General features: G+C 37.1%; 1 long non-coding RNA gene across 1 annotated transcript; it reads left to right on the plus strand.

Moving 5' to 3' along the window:
- The first annotated feature begins 583 nt into the window (after positions 1–583).
- On the plus strand, positions 584–6,086 carry LOC149181088 (uncharacterized). Its single transcript, XR_016257514.1, has 3 exons — positions 584–672; positions 5,785–5,880; positions 5,978–6,086. It is a non-coding gene; the product is annotated as an uncharacterized LOC149181088 (long non-coding RNA).
- Positions 6,087–7,571: the final 1,485 nt, after the last annotated feature.

Below are 7,571 nucleotides of genomic sequence, written 5' to 3' on the forward strand. Positions count from 1 at the left end.
TTATTATTGCTGATCAGATCTTGATTTAGGCCTAAGCGTATCAGATCTTGCTGATCAGATCTTGTATACATTTAAAAAAAAATACAAACCAGTTACCTACTAGTTCCTTAACCTCTGAGGTCTCAATATCTCAGTTCTTCCTAGCTTTACACTTGGTTGGTACTTCTTTAATATGCTCCAATCCTGTATTCCGTTCTCAATCTCTTTCTCTCCTCACTTTTGGTATATTGCTGACAGTTATTATTGCTGAAAAGTTTTCGAGGCAAGAAATTTGTTGTATTAATATTGTCTGATTTGTAATAGAGAAACTGCTATGAGGTGCTTTGGACTACTTGGGAATGAATTTTTGTCTCAGATGTCGATAGTCTGTACTGTGTTAGACAATAAGATGATTTCTTTTCTCAGGGATTGCAATTGCTTTCCGGAAGATGGGGTATACCTGTTCATGGTACTTCTTTCGACATCAAGTTGATAAACCTTCCCTTAGACTTCAGTTTTGTTTGGTTCTTGTTCGTTGGGTGATGATAAAAAATGTAATATTCATTTGTATTTGTTGATTTTATACTCATGGAACTTGTTTCTTATTGTACTCAGTTCTTTTGATGCAAGAAAGAACAACAGACTAGTTTGAGCTTGAGGTACTTGAAGCGGCAGCAGCTCTCTTCTCAAGCGGTATGTGTTCTAGTTCTCAAGTGTAATATGAGTAAATTTAGAATGTACTGCCGTTTGACAATACTTGTAAGCACTTTGAAGCAAATGTGGCCTGAATGCTGTTTGAAACTGGAGATACTGATGACCTCAATGATGTGAAAAATTGGAGATACCGTATGGCCTCAATGGTGTTTGTAATCAAAATCTGGATTGAACACAGTGTCTGTATAGACTGTAGTTCAAGTTTTGTATAGACCTTTTGAAAAGTTTTCATAAGAGGTACTTGAAGCGGCAGCAGCTCTCTTCTCAAGCGGTATGTGTTCTAGTTCTCAAGTGTAATATGAGTAAATTTAGAATGTACTACCTTAGTTGTCATTTCATCATCCAACAACAACTCTAATGTGTTCAAAAAACTTGGCTACCTCCACCATCGTTGCCCGATGAGAGATAATCCTTCTCCCTTCTCCTCTTCATTTGGTTATCCTTTGCCATCATACTAGAATACAATCTCCTCCACAATTGTAGTCTTCATCTCAAGGACTTCACATGACAAATGAGTCTCTCTTTGTGGTTAATTGTACTATACCTTGGGTGCCAACATTCATAATTCTTGTTGTTGAACCAAGCTCTCCAGTTGCAGCAATAAGCTCGACACCTTTGTCTTATTGATTGCATTCTTTGAACAATGTTACTCAAGCCAATCCTTAAACCTTGGATTGATCAACCGATCTCTAAAGAACATTGCATCATGATGTTGTTCATCCCCTCTTCTACAATTTCTCTCTTATAGATGCATTCTTTGATTGTTCAAGGCCTCCTCCTTAATGACATTTGAGGGATAATTTTGCCTCCTTCCTTGTCTTAACATAAACTTGGTTTTGTTATCCATCTTTCACATGGCTGCTAGGATCCATGGTCACTTCTGAAAATTGCTTGCAAGGTTATCTTGGCTTCATTATGCATTGTTTTTTCCTTTTGGAAACTCATCCTTCCTTGAGGATTGTCTAGCATCTACTACCTCAATTTGGATTTCTTGGATCAATTTAGTGCTCTCGTTCTCCTTTTGGACCAGTTGTCCATTCTCCTCACATGCAAAGCATGCATTCACATAAAATTCACCAATTTTAAAAATAAAAGGTTACCTGGCCTCTTCTGATGCCTCCAACATCAAATTTTGTCTTCCTTCCATGCTTTAGGAAGGTACTCCTTCTCTTTCTTCTATTCTTATGACAACTATGAATGATTGTCCCTCTCGAAAATCCTTATCATCTGCATCTATACACATAGCATCAGTATCATAATCACCAAGCTCTTTAGCCCCATAGGGTATATATGTTACGAGCACTTCTAGCTAACCTCCCATGAGACTTTCATTTATTGTCTCATCGACATCCTCTTTGTGGAGCTCCATCTACTGTTATGATGCTTTTTCCACCATATTTTCTATCAACAAATCCATATGTTGATTTGAACTCTTTATGCAGTCCATGAGACTCTCTGATAGTCTCTCTTCAACATCTTCCTCATCATCAAGGACTATTCCCTGCTCTGGTTCAAAATAGTGAACTAATTCAACTTTAGGCTCAACAGGTGCTTCATCTTCCTCCCTACCTTTCTAGCTTTAGGGGGCTTCCTCTTAAAATCTTTTTTCTGACAAGTAATTTGGCCTTCTTCCTTAGGTCCCATCTCTACCTTTGGTATTCTCTTTCAAGCCTCATTTTGACTATGTTGAATCTCTCCTTCAACTCATAAATCTCCTTTTCAATTTCTTCTTTACTCATGCCATTTTCCTTGGCATGCTTCTCCCTTTTGTTATGGCCTCTCTTTGAATTATGTCCATCAGTAGCCATCTTCTTTCCTCCTTTCTTGTGAGCTTTCTCTTGCTCATTGTGAGCTACACTCAAGCCCCTTTAACAATTCTTCTCCATCACTTGTTACCCAATATCTCACCCACTTCACCTCAACCTAGGCTTTTGGTATTCCTCTGGTTCCCTCCTCTGGAACCCACTTGAGCATGCTCTGGTCTTCTATGGCTTCTACACTTTTCTCACCTTTTGAGAACTCCACTTGTTCTCTTCTCTTTGAGGACCTCAGCTAGAAACCTTCTATTTTTTGTTTTGTAGCCTATTTGTCGTAAGTTTCTTGCCATACACTTTAAGAACTTTATTGGTCCTCTGTTACCACTCCTTATACTATTACCACTGTAAGGATTAACTCCTTGTATACATTTTAAAAAAAATACAAACCGATTACCTACTAGTTCCTTAACCTCTGAGGTCTCAATATCTCAGTTCTTCCTAGCTCTACACTTGGTTGGTACTTCTTTAATATGCTCCAATCCTGTATTCCGTTCTCAATCTCTTTCTCTCCTCACTTTTTTTCTTAGGTTCCTCTTGCCCAAAATTTTCTTGGTTTCTTTGTCTCAACTTTGATGTCTCTTCTTCACGAGCAATCTTATAAATCTTTTTGGTTCACTGCAAAAACCTCCTCAATCACTTGTCAATCCCCAAGAGCATCAATATTGCTCTAGTACCACTTAATGCATACCTTTTGGCTACTCTCATATTTCCATCATTCAACGTAGTCCATCTCATTCATTCACCTTCCCATTTTTGGCTCTTCCGGTCCCTTTTTCTAGCAGCCTTAACTGTGGAACCTTACGTTATGACCCACTAGTCAATTGCTCTATTCCTTTGACCTTTGACATAACAAACAATCTTAATTTTCCCAGATTTGCCACAAGTTCTTTCTCACAGTGACTATACTCGCCCCTGTCTTGCGTTCTAAACCTCCCTACTACCTTCAACACAACCACCCTTAATAAATATCTTCGCATAACCCACTTAGTTGTTCTAGGTCACTAGACAGTTCTCAACCTCCTTAGTTGAAGATTTGTTCCCACTGTGCCTTGAAACCTCACAGAATCTGCTTAAAGTGTGTAATAATTCTCCCAGGCCAAACTTGAAGTCAACACACACACCTGTCTCCTGGTATTTGAAAGCACTCAATCTCAATAATAAAGGTGCTTAGGCCTAACTTTACTCATATTACACTTGAGGTACTTGAAGCGGCAGCAACTCTCTTCTCAAGCGGTATGTGTTCTAGTTCTCAAGTGTAATATGAGTAAATTTAGAATGTACTGCCGTTTGACAATACTTGTAAGCGCTTTGAAGTAAATGTGGCCTGAATGCTGTTTGAAACTGGAGATACTGATGACCTCAATGATGTGAAAAATTGGAGATACTGTATGGCCTCAATGGTGTTTGTAATCAAAATCTGGATTGAACACAGTGTCTGTATAGACTGTTGTATAGACTGTAGTCTAATTATGTATAGACTGTTGGTCTTAAGAGCATGCGATCATTGATCAAGCCATCATGACCCATGGCAGCTTTGAAGGGATAAAAGGAAGACGTGTTGAAGCCAATGCTGCCATTGGAGTTTGATTCTTGAATATCATGGAGATTAAGAAGAATTATGTTCCATGCTCAAGGTTAATTACATTAACGTTTTATGTGCTTACTCTACAAATGAATTTGAACAAGTTTTTCATGGAAACCTTTCGAAAAGAGAAAAAAAGACCTTGCATTATAGTTTATTGGTGGATTCCTATATTTTCTTGGTTGTTGTTACATGTTGACTATTGGAAGATCTGTTTATATTACTGAGAATCTTTCACCTGAAAATGGAGCAGTAAAGGACATATTAACTGTTATACGCTTTTGATTTTTCTGCCTTTGAGAACCTTGTGAGTTGTATGTCATTGAAGGGTGACTTGGTTTGAATAGTTAGCTTTGGAGAGCAGTTAGAGGAAGAAATAACTCAAACCCAAACTCAACAATGGAATTTTTATCAATGTGTCCATTCCAATAGATTATTATTCTAAATCTGGATGATGTGGCAACAATAATTATATATTTTTTGGAATGTACCTCAGTGAATGATCACCTTTTGTAATATTTTAAGTGCCGCTACATAGAGATGTTATTTCTATGCTTAATTAATTGCATTGATGTGCCATAGAGCAATGCAATGCATCTGGATACTTGAAGTCTTGGAATTGCAGAGCAGCATTTGCTTGATTCCTTGGTAGCTATTTGAAGATCCTAACCAAACTGATGTTTCTTTCAGAATTGTGGTTCTTTGTCATAGTAGTATAGTACGCTGTTCCTGAGATTACCTTTGGTTCTGTTCTGAGATCTGTAGAGAATTATTGAGCAAGGGGGAGGATAGCTTCATCTTAAAGCATCCCTCTACCCAACGTTAAGCTTGATGGGAAGAATTATCCTATCTTCAAGTGAAGGGCGCTAAACATATAATTGAAGAATTGATTGTTAAGACTTGTGGAGGGTAAGAAGACAAATTGCACTGTTGCTAAAGAATTAGTAAAGCTTTTGGCGCACAATGAAGATGTGCAGTACATTATAAGTTTTACTATTGCAGATCATATTGGTCCTCAAATTAGAAGTTTGATTAGTTCTTGTAAGATTTGGACTAGGATTCTCTAACAGAACAAGGATTCTCTATTCTAGGAAATGACTGTATGCATTTTAAATGATTGGTTGTGTATATCACTGTTTATACGATACGTATTCAGGATGTGCAAGATCAATTTGGAGCAGTTGATGATAGAATTGATCCTAAAGTTCGTAGTGCCACTGTTCCAATGGTTGAAAAAAATGTTTCAGCCATTTGTGACCAGTGTGAATGCCACTGATAAAGTGGCTAACTTTCTTGGTGGAATGTTACTGCAGAAAGAACATCGCTGGAACAGATTCACTTAAAAGAGTGTATACCGAGCATTTACACTGAAATCACTAAGAAGAAAGGGAAGAAGTCTGCATAGAAAAGTTTAAAGGAAACTTCACAAAAAACCCTTGAAAAATGATGTTGTATCAAGCAGGGCCATTATTGCAATTGTGTCAAGGCCCATTACCACAGTAAATATATATTATTTAGAACTATGTTGTAATTTTTGTCAGGGTTCATGTTTAGGTTCAACTATCACTGGCTACCCTATTCTGGAAGAGCTTTTGCTCTCCTGAAGACATCTTGATCTAACTCTTCATTCTTTGTTTTCACCTCCATAAAAAATCTCTAGTGGATTCATAAATTTTCCTTTTATTGTGACAGACTATTTTATGTGGTATTGTTGGCATACCTCCTTCAAATGGTGTTATTCCTGAATCTCCAATGCACATGAAAGGCTTAGCTACCCTCAAACATCAGGTACTAATATATTGGAATTATCAATTGCAGCTTCTCAGGGAAAAGACACAATTCAGACATTTTATAGACGAGTAACTTACAAGTACTTTTGTTACAGTTGGTGCTTAGCAAGTTAGTGACAACAATCTGGAAAAGTATGCAGAAAAATTCAACCTTAGGGCAATTATACAGAAACATGCAAGAAGCCTATGAGCAAATGCAGACCCCAATGGTTTATCAACCTCCACCTGCCTTGGTAATGGTCTTATTTTTGAGTTTGGGTGTTTCATTTTATCTAATTTTCCTCTCCCTTTATTTATTTGTCTTGTCATGTCCCAACCATTTATGCAGGCACTTAAGGAATTGAAAGAGACCACAATTCAGTTGGCCGCAAGTACTGGGAATATGGATGCCCAGTTGATGAATCAATTTTTAATGTTGACAAGGACGTGGATGACCTGCTTCCTGTTGAGGTGAAAGAACAACAATTGAGTAATTTGTTGCAATCTCTGATGGCGGTTGGCTGCCTTGCAGTAATGCCCATCATTAGAAAGATCCCAACTTCTGTGCTTTGGGGTTACTTTGCCTTCATAAACTTGTGTTATTGGTCTGTTTTCCCATCGGGAAAATCAATAATGCAAGGTCAAATCAGTTGTGAATGATTGATGGCATAATGAAAAGGCGAACCTTTACTCAAAAAAATAATAATAGATCATTTTTCATAAATGTAGCTTTAGAATGATCTTGCTTTGAAGTAGAGACTAAAATCAAGGAAATGATAGGAAGCCTACAATGCTGGATTAGTGCTTAGTTCAAATAAGCATGACAATGAGAGGCCTTTTGAACATGATTGTGAGGTTATTGTTGATTCAAATATTTTTTCAGCAGAAAAAGAAAGCATGGAGTGAACATTTAGTGCACAAATATCCCCTGTTTTAATGGATGACTAAAACCAGGAGGCCTTACAACCATATATGTAAAGTCAAGTCAATAGAAGGGACTAACCAGTTATAAACGATGGAAAAAAAAGTAGCAAACAAGTTTATTTTATGATGGAAAAGGCTATCCATTTGAATCATTTCTGTTACAAAAATGTCAAGCTTGTTCAAGTAAAAAATATGAAAATGTGCTGAAGCTTGAGATCCTTCTTTGATGCGCCATAAGGGCCATGCCTGATGCGTTTTTGGTCTAACAAAAGGACCAAGGGTTCAAATAGTTAATGGTTAGCATTCACCAACTATTAAAACAGAGTAGCCATGTCTAATTTTCAAATTTCATTTATAACACTAGCAATTTTTATTGCATAATATCAGGAATGAACAGATGCAGGGTTTTCAAGATTCAGGTTGAATATCACAGAAGACAATGCAAAGGTGTACCGGTGAATACTATGGTATTAATGAGAATCAAAAGTTAAAAGCTACACAGTAGAATGCATTTATTCATCTTCAAGGATATCACAGCACACACCACACTGCATTTTCACTTTTCATCCATAGAAATGTTTCCATCGATGGAAGGATTTATGGTTAACAATAGCAATAACTAAAGACCTTGTCACCATACTAATGTGCATATTCATCACTTATTGTAAAGGACTGAACCTAATTCCTTTTTATTTAATTACCAAGCCATAATCATGACAATATCCACAAAATTCAATAAGAATGGTTTAGGTTGTGTAAAATTCCACCACTATATGTTCGTGGGTC

The sequence above is a fragment of the Pinus tabuliformis genome, chromosome 3_2 (genome assembly GCF_031772625.1).
Source record: "Pinus tabuliformis cultivar Carrire ecotype Pingquan chromosome 3_2, CPIR1, whole genome shotgun sequence".
NCBI classification, from domain to species: Eukaryota; Viridiplantae; Streptophyta; class Pinopsida; order Pinales; family Pinaceae; genus Pinus; species Pinus tabuliformis.